The 15925-nt window shown below is 47.8% G+C and overlaps 1 protein-coding gene across 8 annotated transcripts in view; it reads right to left on the minus strand.

Moving 5' to 3' along the window:
* BANP (BTG3 associated nuclear protein) overlaps positions 1–15509 on the minus strand; it is a 69820-nt gene extending 54311 nt beyond the window's left edge. For 2 of the 8 annotated variants that reach the window (XM_055412981.2, XM_055412980.2), the window contains exon 1: positions 15170–15491. The gene's annotated coding sequence lies outside the window, so the exon portion shown is untranslated. Of the gene's footprint in view, positions 1–15169 lie in introns of all 8 variants that reach the window. The other 6 variants (XM_055412979.2, XM_055412978.2, XM_055412983.2 and 3 more) reach the window with 5 other exon arrangements.
* Between the last annotated feature and the right edge of the window lie 416 nt (positions 15510–15925).

The following is a 15925-nucleotide window of genomic DNA, read 5'->3' on the forward strand; positions in this document are numbered from 1 at the left end:
AGCATCCTCCAGGGTGCCCACCAGCCAAGTCAACAGCCCAGTGCTAAGTCACCAGGGACTGTACAGTAAGTGACGTGAACACCACAGCCATCCATGTGGATGGAATGGTCTCCAGAACATAACACTAACAGAAAAAAAGGATGAAAGGAAAACTGCAGGTGTGTACAGTCACGTGTGTGTGTGTGTGTGTGTGTGTGTGTGTGTGTGAATGCACACAAAATGCTCCAGAATGACACTCACTGAACCAAAGCAGCCACAAGGGAAGAGGGCAGGTAACGCCAGCTGACCTTCATCCTTCGTCCTCTGGCCGCTGAGCCTCCTACAAGCACACTCTATTTATTGTGCTTATTACACTGGAAATAGTTTCTCTAAAATAAAGCAGTAACCACACAGATGAAGCCAACCACATCAAATCTGGATAAAAACCGGGTGCTTTCTTCCACCCTGCCTCAAACCCTGCTCCCAGCCTGCATGCGTGTGCATCCACAGCCAGGACCTCTGGTGCCCCTGCCCCTGCCCTGAGGGCGCTCCCTCTCCCAGGCTGGGGGGTCAGGCTTTCTCTCTCCCTCCAGCTCGGCCCTGGGCCTCTTCTCATTGGCACTGAAACACCATCTCCCTGCCGACAGCACACAATCAGCTCCACCTCCAACCTGTCCTGGAACTTCACATCCTTGTGCCAAATGGCCTCTGGGCCCCCTCCTCTGGGTCTCCAGTCTCAATGTGAAGAGGCCAAACTGAATTGGTCCCTGTCCACACCTCCAGGCTGCCCACCCAGGTGTGGTTCTCCTCCTCTCATCGGACCTGAAGGCAGAACTTCCCACCTCACTCTGGCCTCATCAGTGCGTATCTGGACCCATGTGCTGGCCCTACCTGGGTCTCCCTGGTCTGCCTTCACCCAGAATCGCCACCAATACCTGTTAGAGGCTATGGGTCACATGAAAGCCCATCTTAGCGGCCCTGTCTGCTCAAAGCCCAGCAAAGGTTTCCCGCTCAGTCAAGGTACGTGCCTGGCGCCTGGCACTAGCTAGGCTCCCTCTGTGCCCGCAGGCTCCACTTGAGGCTCCTCACTCTGCCACCTGAGGAGGCCGCCCCAGCCGGGCGGGCACACACCAGCCCAGTCCTCACCCTCTGCCGTCCACTTGCCCGTCCGCCCAGTCACGCCCCACCCGTCACGCCCACCAGCAGCACCCATCTCCCGGCTGCCTGTTCCTGCTTCATCACAAAGCCCTTCCATCTAACCTGCGACACAGGCAAAATATCTGTCTGGTTTGGCATCTGTCTCCCCTGCTGGAAGACAAGCTCCCTTGGGCAGGAACCCTCACCATCCCACTCACTGCCCGGCATAGGGCCTGGCACACCATGTACATCAGTGTGGTGGGGCTAGGGGGGAGCACTGGGGAGACACCCTGCTGCCCATCCAGCACGAAACTCTGGAGGGCGGCATGTCTGCTGACAAACCATGCAGTAAGGCCTGCAGAGTTCTCGGCATTAGGCTCTCATTTCAATGACTGTAGTGTAACTAAGTCACAGACCTGTTTAGCTTGTAACTGTGAATTGCACGCAAATGACATGTTAGGTTTCACAGTGGAAATACAAGCTTCTTGCGGATTGTCAGTGACAGACAGGAGCAGTTGTTCATCAGCAGAAACACAGAACGGTACGTTTAGTTTCGATTTTTCTAGTTTTTAAATATTTTGGACACCTGTATAAAATAAAACCATGAGGCCACTGAAAGGGGGGAAAAAGAAGAGCTACTGTATTTGAACACGTGACTGAGCGCCAGCAGTAAAGGTGAGAAAAGGAAACCCTGCAGCCCAGCAGCACTTGTCACGTGACAAAAAGGCATCAAGAAAAAGCAGCCAGGCAGAGCCCGCTGCATCCACCCTGGGTTCCTCAGTCACCACGAGAACTACGTCACACAGTCATCCCAATAGGGATGTCACAACACCTGGGGTTTTTAGGGCAGACACCATGCAGAGCTGTTTCTCCCACTGGCCCCTGAAGAAGCACCTGTGGACCCTGTCTGTAGGAGGCTACGTCCAGAGAGGCACGCAAGGCAGCTGCTGTGACACCAGGATGGTGACCTGGCCCTGCTCCACCAGAATCGTTTCCCAGCCATCAGCTCCCTGCAGAGTGACCATGTGAAGAGACGCGGCCCGCATGACCTGAAGTCACAGGTGGAAGTGGGGGTACCCTTGGTGGGGCCCTGGAGTTGCCATGCCAGTCTGACCTCCCTTTACAGATGCCAAATACTCGGACAACAGTCCTCAGAGGGGCAAGAGTGTCCCTGATGAGTATAAGAGACAGAAGACCCCAAAGACAAGTCTCGGAGAGGAGTCATGGGATCCGCCAGCCCCAGGCTCCACAGCAAGCCCACCCCCAGGTCCCGGTCCCCCAGCCACTGCCCCACCTTGGCGCCAGCTCTGCTCTGCCCACCTGAGCAGCAAGACCAAGTCCACACGCCATGAAGACCAGAGCAGCAACCTCCATCTCCTCCAGGAAGTGGCCCAGTGGTGCCCAGTTAAAAACCTCAAGCTCAGGGCCCCTTCAAGAGAATAAAGACCATTCCACTCAGTCAGACCTGTCTGAACACAGATGTAGTAATAAAAATTAATTAAAAACCAGAATGCAGCAAGCAAAGAAATCAACTCTTATTAAACCGAAACATGTGAAGAAGACTCAGCTTTGGCAAGGGGAAGACGCAAAGGAGAAATAGGGAAGAAAGAGAAAATGTATCATCGGGAAGAAGCACTGATTCAAAGGAACATTCAGACCACACTAGTTCTTCTTCAAAACAGGCCCTCTAGAGATGTTTAAGTTTGAAATTAGGAAAAGGTCAAACTAGCTGCAGACAGCAGTTCCTTCCCCCTACAATTATCATATTTGATTAAACTGGCCACTTCTAGTCACACTTTCCAAAATGGATAAATCGCCTCAAATACAAACCACTAATGCAAGAAAGGGAAGTGGCCAAATTTAAGCTGCTCCCACAGCACCGCTGTCCTCAATCAAGATGCAACGGTCTCAGCAGTCCCTCCCCTTCTGAAAGTTGGCGAGCTCGTGCTCATGGACGTGTGTTTAACAACATCCCCATCTCAGAGATTAGAACAGAAAATGTGTGAACACTTTATTCATCTAAAAACTACAAAAATCAATACAATATATATTAACACAAAAAAAAAATTTTTTTTTTTACCAAAAATTACTAGAGTTCCTAAAATAATAAAAGCAAAACCTTAGCAAGAAGAGAGACCCAGTTCTACATTTCCACAGATTTCTTCAATGTCAGACTTACTGGAAAACAACTAGGTTCTCCTATCTGTTGCTGCAGAGAAAGAGCCGGCCTCACCAGAGGTGCAGCTGGGAGGGGGTGGCGCACCTGAGCAGCGTGTTCAGGTAGTTGCAGAAACGCTCTGTAATCAACCCCAACACACTCATCAAGGGCTTTATTTCTCCCTGAAGGCAAGCTGTGGTGAGGAATCTAAAACCTTACTGATGAACTTTTCTTTACGTTATTACTTTAAAATCCACTGATCTGTCTTGCACTTGAGATGGACACTGACCCAGGTCTGATTTGGTCATCTGGAAAATACTGGCTCAGTGAGTTAGGCAGATCTTCCAAATGCCATTTATTACAGATTATCTAAAGCATCACATTCCTTAGTATCAGCACTGATCTCATCAGAAACGCCTTGACATATTAGGAAGCTGTAGGCTCACAGTAGCAGACAAAGCTTTCTGAAATTCCAGTTCCACTTGGAAGCGCAAATGTTACCACTGACAGTAGGGTTAGCTGCTTTCCCTGCAGTCACAGGCTAACTGGTTATTTAGTAAGAAATACTGTTAACATGTCAACTAGTCTGTTCTGGTGGTCCATGAAAAAGAGCGGCCGGTTCAGCTAACAACCCAGTAACTGCAGAAGGGCCTGTCCTCCAAGCAACTTTCCAACTCCAAAACGCAGAAGCACTCTCCACACACATCCTGTTTTATTACAGAGTACAGAAAGGGGCTGTGGCTGAGACTTAACAAAGTGAATGATTTTCATTGCTTCATCAAGGATATTCTTAGATGAGAATGGCTTTTCCGAATTGCACAGCAGTGTGAACTGAAGAATCCCTACAGCTCGGGGTCTCAGTCTAAACGTCAGCAAAAAAAGGCAAATGACCTCTTGACAATCATTATGAAAACTACTCTCACTGCTGGGAAGGTCTCCAGGACATCCGCAGGGTTCTGGGGCCCACACTCTGTCAACTACTGCCTTCAGGAATTACAGCTCTAAAAAGAAAGCCTAAGAACCACACACATGTTAAAGTGAATTTCAGATAATGTCTGCTGTAAAATAGAAACCATAAAAGTAATTAAAAGCAACTCTTACTTGATTCACTAACTGCCAACAATCAATGTAAATACACTGCAGAGGTCTACACATATCTTGTAATAAAGGCTTTGGCTTCTACATACACAAATGCCTAAAATTTTTTCTTCCCTGGTAGCTACTAAACAGCTTACACTGTGAAGTATTACTCTGATAACATAAAATATGACATCAGCCAAAGATGCAGGACTGTAACAATATACTGGATCTGTAGGCTTAAGTACCTTAACCTCATGACTTTTTTCAACAGCAAACCCTATGGTACTGAGGAGCTGCAGCTGGTTGAATCCGAGGATGCAGAGGCATGGATGTGGACAGCCGACTGAAAGTTACACTCCGATTTTCCACTACCTGGAGGCTGGCTCCCCAACCCTACATTGTTTAAGGGTCAACTTCACTTTGATAAATAAAAGGGTCCACCACCGAACAGAAGAAGCCCCCCAAAATAACCTTTACCCGAGTCAACAGGATTATATATACTAGAGAGTGACCTCAGAGAACTTCTCATAAACCTAGCAAATGCCACCAAGTAAGGTAATGTTCTTTTCTGGGTCCACAACTCTAGCACTTCACAATCCCACCACATCTGCATGTGCAACCAGTGGTCTGTGGAGACCTTAGAAACAGCCTGGTATTCTGCCTCCTACCTCTACTCACAGTCTCCCCTCCCTCTCTCAAACAGAATGGCAGATGGAAATGATGCAAGGTGATTTGTCAACAATAAAAATGCAAACTTTTGATGTTATTAAATTTGCAGTTTGTAAGGAGTATGGTGCCTAACTTGTGATCATATCAGCCAGGGCAAATATTCTTGGGGAAAATATATCCAAAGTTATTAAAGGAGCCCCTTTCTCTTTTGCTTAAAAAAAAAAGGACATAATGGGACATCCCTGGTGGTCCAGTGTTAAGGCTGTGCACTCACAGAGCAAGGGGCACAGATTCTACCTTCACTTGGGGAACTAAGATCCCACGGGCCACACTGTGCAGCCAACAGAAAAAGGAGTGGACATTACTGGGATAATCAGTGAAAAGCAAAATCTGAGCTGGATCTGCTGCTTAGATAACACAGCTGCATCGATGAGATTCCTAGTTTTGAAAACTGCTGTTGTTGTTCAGTCACTAAGTCGCGCCCAACACTTCAGCATCAGTCTTTCCACAGAATATTCAGAGTTGATTTCCTTCAGGGCTGACCGGCTTGATCTCCACGCACTCCAAGAAACTCTCAAGAGTCTTCTCCAGCACCACAACTCAAAGCATCAATTCTTTGGCACTCAGCCTTCTTTATGGTCCAACTCTCACTGTACATGACTACTGGAAAAACCATAGCTTTGACTATGGAAAAACCATAGCTATGACTAAACAGACCTTTGTTGGCCAAGTGATGTTTTAGTTTTTTTTAATACGCTGTCTAGGTTTATCACAGTTTTTCTTCCAAGGAGCGTCTTTTAATTTTGTGGCTGCAGTCACCATCCACAATGACTTTGGAGCCCAAGAAAACAAAATCTGTCACTGTTTCCACTCTTTCCCCTTCTATTTGCCATGAAGTGATGGGATCGGATGCCATGATCTTAGTATTTTGAATGCTGAGTTTTCAGCCAGCATTTCACTCTCCTCTTTCAGCCTCATCAAGAGGCTCTTTAGTTCACTTTCTGCCATTACAGTGGTATCATCTGCATATCTGAAGTTATTGATATTTCTCCTGCAATCTTGATTCCAGCTTGTTGATTCATCCAGCCCAGCATTTCACATGATGTACTCTGCATATACGTTCCATAAGAAGGGTGACAATATACAGCCTTGATGCACTCCTTTCCCAATTTTGAACCAGTCTTTTGTTTCATGTCTGGTTCTAACTACTGCTTCTTGACCTGCATACAGGTTTCTCAGGAGACAGGTAAGGTGCTCTGGTGCTCCTGTCTCTTTAAGAATTCTCCAGTTTGTTGTGATCTACACAGTCTAAAGCTTTAATGTAGTCAATGAAACAGAAGGAGATGTTTTTCTGGAATTCCCTTGCTTTCTCTATGAGAAATGTTGGCGATTTGATCTGTCTCCCCTGCCTTTTATAAACCCAGCCTGTATATCTGGAATGTCTCAGTTCACGTAGTGTTGAAGAATTTTGAGCATTACCTTGCTAGCATGTGAAATAAGTGCAAATGCAGAGTAGTTTGAGCATTCTTTTGGCATTGCTCTTCTTTGGGATTGGAATGAAAACTGACCTTTTCCAGTCCTGCGGCCACTGATGAGTCTCCCAAATTTGCTGACATATTGAGCACAGCATTTTAACAGCATCATCTTCTAGGATTTGAAATAGTTCAGCTGGAATTTCATCACCTCCAATAGCTTTGTTCGTAGTGATGCTTCCTAAGGCTCACTTGACTTAACACTCCAGGATGTATAACCTCCGTTGTGGTTATCCGGGTCATTAAGACATTTTTTGTACAGTTCTTGTGTATTATCACCCCCTCTTCTTAATCTCTTCTGCTTCTGTTAGATCCTTGCCATTTCTGTCCTTTACTGTGCCCATCCTTGCATGAAATGTTCCCTTGGTATCTCTAATTTTCTTGAAGAGATCTCCAGTCTTTTCCATCCTACTGTTTTTCCTGTATTTCTTTGCATTGTTCATTTAAGGACTTCTTATCTCTTCTTGCTATTCTCTGGAACTCTGCATTCAGATGGCTATATCTTTCCCTTTCTCCCTTGCCTTTCGCTTCTCTTCTTTTCTCAGCTATTTGTAAGGCTTCCTCAGACAACCATTTTGCCTTGTTGCACTTTTCTTTGGGATGGTTTTCGTATCTGCTTCCTGTACAATGTTACATACTTCTGTCCATGGTTCTTCAGGCACTCTATCAGATCTAATTCCTTGAATCTATTCGTCACTTCCACTGTATCTGAGTTAGGTCATACCTGCTGCTGCTGCTAAGTCGCTTCAGTCGTGTCCGACTCTGTGCAACCCCAGAGACAGCAGCCCACCAGGCTCCCCCGTCCCTGGGATTCTCCAGGCAAGAACACTGGAGTGGGTTGCCATTTCCTTCTCCAGTGCATGAAAGTGAAAGTGAAGTCGTTCAGTCATGTCCGACTCTTAGCAGGCATTTGAGTCAGGTCATACTGGCCTAGTGGTTTTCCCTACTTCAATTTAAGCCTGAATTTTGCAATAAGGAGCTCATGATCTGAGCCACAGTCAGCTCCAAGTCTTGTTTTTACTGACCATATAGAGCTTCTCCATCTCTGGTTCCAAAGAACAAAATCAATCTGATTTCAGTACTGACCATCTGGTGATGTCTATGTGTATTCGCTCTTGGGTTTTTGGAAAAGGGTGTTAGCTATGACCAGCACATTCTCTTGATAAGACTCTGTTAGCCTTGAACACTGTGCTGTGGTTATATAAGAGAATGTCCTTGTTTGCAGGAAACAGCCACTTAAATGTTAAGGTTAACGGGACATTATAGCTTAAACTGTTTTGGGAAAAAAGAAAAACACTCACACACAAACACAGAAGAGTTGCAGAGGAGAAAGGATAGGGCAAATATACAATATTAGCATCTGAGACCTTAAGGGAAGACTACACCATAATCACTTGTACTATTCTTACAACTTTCAAGCCTGAAAAAAATCCGAACCCAGTTCCTATGAAGAGTTGCTAAGGCTTTTGTTCCAAAGAACAGTGCTAAGGACAGAAAGATGCATTCTCATCTGACACCAATTATACTTCAGCAGGGCTGCCTCTGACTTTTCTCTCAGTGTAGATTTTTCCAAAATAAAACCTCCAGACCCTCCAAGTCAGTGGTGATGGGCACAGCTGCTGGAGGAGTGGCCTGTGCAGAGGGACCCACTGGGAGCACCCCCCACCATCAGCTCAGTGTTGCTGACTCCCCGCCTGGACGTCTTCCACTTGCATTAGCACGGTGTCTGGAGTCACAGACCACATTCTGAGAGGCAGGCCCCACCAGGAGTTAGTTTTTGTAGACAAGTTTTATTGGAAAACAGCCACGTCTACTTTGGCTTCTGCAAAGGCAGAGCTGAGTAGATGGGACAGACCCCGAAGCCAGAACTGTTTACTCTTCCAGTCCCTTACAAAAAGTCTGTCGACATCTCTGGAGCAGAGTGTTTAACGTCAGCAGTGGCACCTCTAGACTCTCGAAACTGCGTGGAGACTGAGATAGGGGATAAAGAAACAGGAACTTTTACTGAGAAGCAGAAAAATGATGGTGGCCTCCTGAGGGTGCTCCAGCCTGAGCTGGCTCTGCCTGCTTCACCTCCTATTGGCTGGAAGGAGCAATTTCTGCTTCAGGTTACAGCACATCTACAGAAATCCCAAAGAGGCAAAGCAGGCTTCCTGGGCTCTTGAATGATCCCAGGAGAAGCAGTGAGGACCAGTGAAGCCAGGGGAGTGGAGTGTTTCACTGCCACTTGGCATGGAGAGAGCCCAGGCAGCACCCTTTCCTTCATCCTCCTGCACCCCTTCAGCCTCCTCTCTCCTAACATAGTAGGACTGCATTTTATACACAGCTGAATTATAAACTTAAATTACACAAATTTAAAATAATGTAAAAAGTATTGAAGCCTTTTTTTCACAAAAAATGTGTTGTTAGTTGAATCCTGCAAACCTTAAAGAAATCCATCAAGTGTTTCAAAACCAGAAGGCCATGTAACTACAAACTGTGTTTGCGCCTCTTCGCTGGCGAACAGAACGCTTAGCCTTCTGGGACAGATCCAGTCAAAATTGGGGCGGGGAGAAGGGGGTGGTTGGAGAGATCGTGAATTACGTGTTGTGTTTGCAGAAGATCCCAGCAGAAAAGGCAGCTTGACACAGCACCTGATCGTGAGGTCCACCCTGGCTCCAGCCATGAGCGTTTCCAGGAGGACAGTGTAGCAGCAGGCAGTCCTGTCCTGCAGTCCACCTGCCAACGTGACTACAGGGTGTATTTGGTGGTGGCAGCTGGCACCCAGCCTGAGTTGTCCCCACTCCATCCAGGAAGATCAAGGTGCCCGGGGCTCTTGCCACACTCAAGGGACACACAGTTCACACGAACAAGGAAATACCAGCACCAAGTTTTCCCTGCCAGTTTATCCAAACCCATTGCTACTTTAGAAAGGTGTAATTCTGCTTCAAGTTATTTGATGACTTTCCATTGTGAAGAGAAAGGAAAAATCACTAGAGACCAGAAGCAACATTCTTTGCAGCACACGATGTAAATCTTTATTACAAAAGGTTTGTCGGTACAGGGCTCTGCCCCAAGCCATTCAGCCCAGTCCCCAGCTTCTTGACGCCACTCCACCCCCACCCACCCCTCCCACCTGGGCTCTTCCTGCCCACTCACTCACTCAGAGCATTCCCCGCACTCAACTAAACGCTAACACAGAAGGACTCAGCGGAAGGAAAGTGTAGTCACCTTCCACAGACACTCCTCTCACCTCTCTACCTGTCCTCATCTCTTCACCTCCTCTGGCTTTTGCTGGAGTTCATTCTTCCACCATCTATGTATTGTCAGCAATCCAACCTTATGGGTCACCTGTCTGGGCAGTGGTCAGCACCATCACCATCCCTCCACCCCAGTATGAGGGTCACTATAAAGACAAGGCCATCTTACTGTTCACCCCACCATGAAGGCAGGTGGACCAAAACATAAAATCAAACTGGCTGGTCCTTGACAATGGGTAGATGTGGAAAACACAAAGAATTTAATTAAAAAATGGAATCATTCAGGTGACTTCCACAATGCTTCAGATGTGCTATCTGTTTGGGAAGTTAAGGTTTCCATCACGGTTTAATTCAAAAGCATCCACAGGTTTCAAGCAGGGGCAGGCTCTGGGTAGTCATCCCAAGCTCAGCCTCCTCTTAGACATACCCGGGAAGACGTACTATTACGGTGAAGGGATGCCTGGCTGGGGCGGGAGGGTGGGGGATGAGACGGGGTCAAGAATATGCCCTCTAGATCTGAAGACAGCCCCGTCTTCCCAGGAGGTAGGCCGGGCACAGACAGAGCCGACGGCAAGGCAGATGGCATAAGATAAGATGATTAGCTAAAGCTCTCACTTTAAACTGGTTTCACAAACTACACAAAAGTGAGAAACCAAAGGGCTGAGAATTCTTAAAAGTACTCCGAAAGGAGGGTTGATGCTAGGAGTCTATTCTTCTGAGCAATAAGTGAGCTCCAGGTTCTATTCCCGAATAAGAAGCACGTGTCACTTTTTAAGAGCAACTTGCAACCACAGGACCCAAAAGCTGCTGTCAAATTCCTTCGAATTCCAATAAACATTTCAGAATAGTTCAGGGCACCTCCAGTGAACAATTCACTATGTGCTTTTGTTTTTCTGACCATCAAGTATGTGAAGTCAGAGGACACAATAATGATCTTTATCCTTCTCTTGGAAAGGGAGGGCTTTTTACACATTTTTCCAAGACATTCTCAATAAGAACCTTAATACACATTACCTGCAGAACTCCTTTCTTCAAAATGAGAAAATGCTTATTTTTTCCAGATTTAAAAAGTTAAAAGTGGTAAAGTCATAAGGACATTTAAAAGTCTGGCATTATGATATCATGAATTCAACTGTACAGCTAAAGTCTTCAGAATTTATAGTGTAGATGAGATGGTAAGGAAAAACTAAGGCTAGTAAGCTATAAGGGTGTTATCAATGAGCTGCTTACACAGACTCACCTAGAGCCTGCGCCAGGCAGACCCATTTAGCACCCACCAAACAAGGCTGGGGGGGTTTTCTCTCTTAGCTCCTTATGGACCATTTAGCACAGAAGTATTTCTTCAGCAAGTGCATGTACCATACCTGACAATCTTTTAACCTGCAAATTCTGACTCTTTCGCTATCTTTCCACACCTGGAACGTTTCTGAGGCACACTAGTCAAGATTCTGGTGCATATACCTCAATTTGGGTTTTCTCATGATTAGACTTCATGTATACGTTTCTATCTCAATGCATATCATCAGGGAACATGATATCATTATGTCTTATTACTGGAGATGCCAGGTTTTTCCACTCTGAGAGTATAATTCTTCCTTTGTAATTTATAAACATTTTGGGAGAGATGTGTAAACATCCCACATTGGAAGAGACTAAAGGAGATATGACAACTAAATGCAGAGTGAGGTCCTGGATTAGATCCTGAAACAGAAAAAGGACATTAGTAGAGAACTGATGAAGTTCAGCAGGGTCCACATTTCAGCTAACAATACTGTGACAATGTTAAGTTTCTGATTTTCATGACGATATCTGATAATCTAAGGTGTCAATGTTAAGGGAAGTGGGTAAACGGCACAGGGAAGCTCCCGAACTATTGTGACTTTTCTGTAAATCTAAAGTTCCTTCAAAAGGATAAGTTTATAAAGCTGCAGATTGATTCCATACATCTGGACAGGGCTTGAGGGTCCATGTTTCTCACAAATGTCCAGCGATGGCAATGCCTCCACTAGCAAGGCCCCGGCAAACATAACTGGTGTATTTCACTATTCACAGCTTTCGAAGGATAATCAACTAAAATGCATCAAGGTTACACTTCAAGCACAGTAATCACCACTTGCCTAGAGGCAATCCTTAAACTCTGGCCCAGTGATATAAGGCAAGCCCCCTGCAGAGGCTAAACCCACAATCTTTGCTCTAACATCATCTATGGTTGGCATTCCCCACCTAAGCCTGGCACCCCTCCACGGCTCTGGAGCCAGGAGAAAATCCAGTGGGAACACACACCATCCACCCACAAATGCAATGCGGAGGAGGCCATGGGGACCAAGATTTGGCCAGTCATCCCTCTGCCACTAGGCATTCGTTACTACAGTCAATGGGAGGCAGGAGAGCAGAGTGATGAGAAGCGAGGCTGGAATACCTACTCACACAGAGCGACTGGCCTCAGAGGTGAACTCTGCTCATCCCATTAAAATGACTTTTAGTATCATATAATAAATCTACAAGAAAGAATATAAGATGTGCAAGAGATTCTGCAAATTTCTGGCAGACCAGGAGGATTAATGGGGGAAGAGGAAACAGTAATCGGAGCACACGGGAGTGGATACAACAAAGGAGGCCTCGAAGCTTATAAAGGCTAGGACTCCAAACCAGGAGAGGGCAAGGGTTGTGCCTGCACATGGAAGTCAGGTCCCTTATGAAGAGCTGTACAAGGGCCCTCCCTAGACCAAGTGGAACAGCCCCCAATCAAAGGCATCTTCCTTAAGCTGAGAGCCCCAGAGAAAATCTGCCTTCTGGCATTTGAGGTCCCAGCACAACAAAAAGTTCCCCAAAACCCAATGGGAAACCTCCACATTTTCAAAAGTAGTCCCACAGGGGAATTCCCTGGTGGTCCAGAGGTCAGGACACCATGCTTTCACTGCTGTGGGCCCAGGTTCAATCCCTGGTTGAAAAGCAAAAATTCCACAAGCTGCCATGTGGCTGCGACCAAAATAATCAGCCCCCCAAACTCACAAGTTCTCTGCCTGCTTCCTCTGGCCTTAGACAACAATAATTACCAGTATTTGACGAGTACTTGCCACACAAAGCAAAAAGCCAGCCTTTTTAAACAGAGGAAAACAACAGTGACACAATCATTTCAGTTGCTCAGTCGTGTCCAACAGGACACAAGAAATCAGAGAACTAAAAAAATCCTTATTAGTAACCTCAAAGTCAAGGAGATAATCCATTCATCAAACAATACATTATTATGAAAAGGGAACATTATAAATCCTTAGAAATTAAACTTTGACTGTGGAAATAAAAAACTTTAAAGTCGGATTGGACGATAAATGTTTCTATCCCAAAAACAAGAATAAGATGGCACAGGAAGAGGATAACGACAGAAGATTTAGAGGGTTAATCCAAGATGTCCATCATCAAACTAACAGAAACTCCTAAAACAGAAGAGTAAAAGCAGAGCTGGAGAAGGAAATAGCAACCTACTCCAGTATTCTTGCCTGGAGAGTCCCATGGACAGAGGAGCCTGGCAGGCTACAGTTCATGGGGTCACAAGAGTCGGACACAACTTAGCACCTAAACCACCACCAAAAGCAGAGCAGAAGACATTCTCACACGACACAAGAGACTTTCAAATTCCAGAGCTGAAGGACAAGTCCCCAGAGTCAGAAAGCATTCAGAGTAGGACTCTACATTTTTGGGGAATTCCAGAAATGTCTAAAACCAAAGAGAATCCTGAACAGTTATCTAAAAGGAATAAGGCTACTTGGCAGTAGGTTCTCACTCTAATAAAGGAAGTCAAGATTAAAACATGAGACCTGAACAAACTCAGTGGTATAGTAAAAGAAAATGTCAGGATGATATCGGTGCTGGTCTAAGGAGTAAACAATCCAGATTAGAAAAAGGACACCACAAGGTTGGGGATGGCGACGGTAAGAGAGACTCAGTGCCATCCTTCAGAATCTAAAACAAGGTAAAGTGGGACTTCCCTAGCAGTCCAGTGGTTGAGACTCCACGCTTCCATTGCAGCGGGTACAGGTTCAATCCCCAGAGAACTAAGATCCTACATGCCTCAGGGAACAGTAAAAAAAAACAATAATAATAATAAAAGGTAAAGAGTGAACAGGAACAGAAAGTGCAAAGAAAAAGAAAGGCCACCACAAACAACAGAAAAAAAGCAAACACCCGTTTAACAGGGTAATACAGACTATCTGGCTTTGAAGTAGTATCTGCTTAGTTATAAACAATCTGAACTAACTGAACATAGTGAATTCTGGGGATAGAGGAGGTGAGATACGATACGAAAAATTAAGTCATTCTATCTGTTAACAGCAAGTCAGGAATGTATAAAACCAGTAAAGTGCCAGTTTATTATTTACAGCTACGAAGAACTTGCTTAGGAAACAGCAAAAAAAACTCTTGGAGGAGTGGAACTGGGAGGTGGGGTTGGGGCCGTTGTTTTATAGTTTGCCATTGACACTTTGTGGCATTACTTTATTAAAGTATCAAACGTGTGCAATTTTTTCAGAACATGGACTTGGGACAGATCGCGTTCACACCTGGTCGTGTGTCCCAGGGAAGCCCCTTCCCTCCGTGGGCCGCAGCCACCTCCCTGTCCACCTGACCCGACCGCCGCGATGAGAAGCGCTGGAAACGCTGGCGGGACACACGGCATCCGCTTTCTCAAAATTGGAGCCGTCCTGACAGGACCCAACGTCCCAGGAGCACACGCTTATTTCAATGGCCAGAAAAAGGGGGGCAAAGGAGCTTTAAACACACGGAATTAACGGTAACGGCGGCTCGGAAATTCCGAGCACCGGGCAGGGGTCCCCAGGGCCGCCCCCAACCCGGGCCCACCGCCCGCCCAGCGCGAACCGCCGCCTCCCGCATTTCCGCCCGCAGCCGCTGTCCCCGCGTCCGAGGCCTCCGGTCTCCCCGGGGGGGGCGCCGCCTAGCCGCCTGCCCGCCCGTGGCCTCACGGTCCAGGGCGGCTACACCGCAGCAGCAGCACGACCCCACCCCGCCCGCCCGCGGCCGGACGCTGCTCGTGCGGGCCTGGTCCCGGAAGAGAGGCCCGCTCCGCGACTGACCGCGCGCACCGCGACGGCGGGGGCGGCGGGCCAGGGGATGGGCGGCCGGGGCCGGGTGCGGGTGCGCTGAGGCGCGGCGGGCAGGCGGCTTGACAGGGCTGAGGCGGGGGCGCACAGGACGGCGGGCCGTTGGGGCCGGTCGCCGTGTCAGGGGGGCGGGGGCGGCGGCGCGGGCGCCGCGGCCGGAGGAGGGCGCAGGGAGGAGGGAGGAGGGGAGATCTCGCTCTCGCTCTCGCCCCGCGGGAAGGGGGAGGTGGAGACGCGACCGGCTGCGGGAGCTGCAATTACCGTGTGGGCTGCGGAATTCTCGTGGTGTTTGTCGGGGAGATGCGATAATGGCGTCCGTCCTCGCGAGAGAAGCCGCCGCTCTGCGCAGGCGCCGCGAGTCCCTCCCCGCGGCCCTCCGCCCCGCACCATCTGCGCAGGCTCACCGGGAGGAGAGCCGGGGGCGGGGGCGGGGCCTGCCGCTCGGAGTTTCCCGCGCGTGCTGGGCTGTCGCCGACGACCGCTGGGCATGCGCACGGGTCCTGCATCCGCGCCACAGATTGGCCCCCAAACTTCTTACTTCTCTGTCACGCGTTCAAGCTTCTCACTAGCCCCTGAAAAGTCGCGTTGGCGGACCGTTCGAGGAATTTGCATTTTCTTTGAGGTCCAATGAATAGGAATTAGCGCCATAGACGACTACATGTCCCGGAAGGCCCTGCGCAAGCCTCGAGCAGTGCATTCTGGGACTCGTGGTTCCTGCGTCTGCGCGAAGCCTGCTGGTACTTGTGGTCCCATCCCCCTGACCTGTGCCAGCGCGTGGAATGCTGGGACTTGTAGTTGAATTGTGCAAGTCCACTGCGCCGGGCGCGTCTCTGGCCGCTGCTGCAGCGGGGTTCCCCTGAGTAGCCGGCGAGCTCAGGGGTTCCCAGGGTCGTTACAGGCTCCAAGACACGCTCCTGGAAAATATATATGTTAATTATATGTGTAATATATTTTATGTGTAATTGATGTTTTTTATGTATCCTTAGAAAAGGCAGAGAGGAACCAGAGATCAAATTG

Source organism: Moschus berezovskii, chromosome 22, assembly GCF_049115385.1.
Source record: "Moschus berezovskii isolate FMDL1 chromosome 22, NW_MosBer_1.0, whole genome shotgun sequence".
Classification (NCBI taxonomy): domain Eukaryota; kingdom Metazoa; phylum Chordata; class Mammalia; order Artiodactyla; family Moschidae; genus Moschus; species Moschus berezovskii.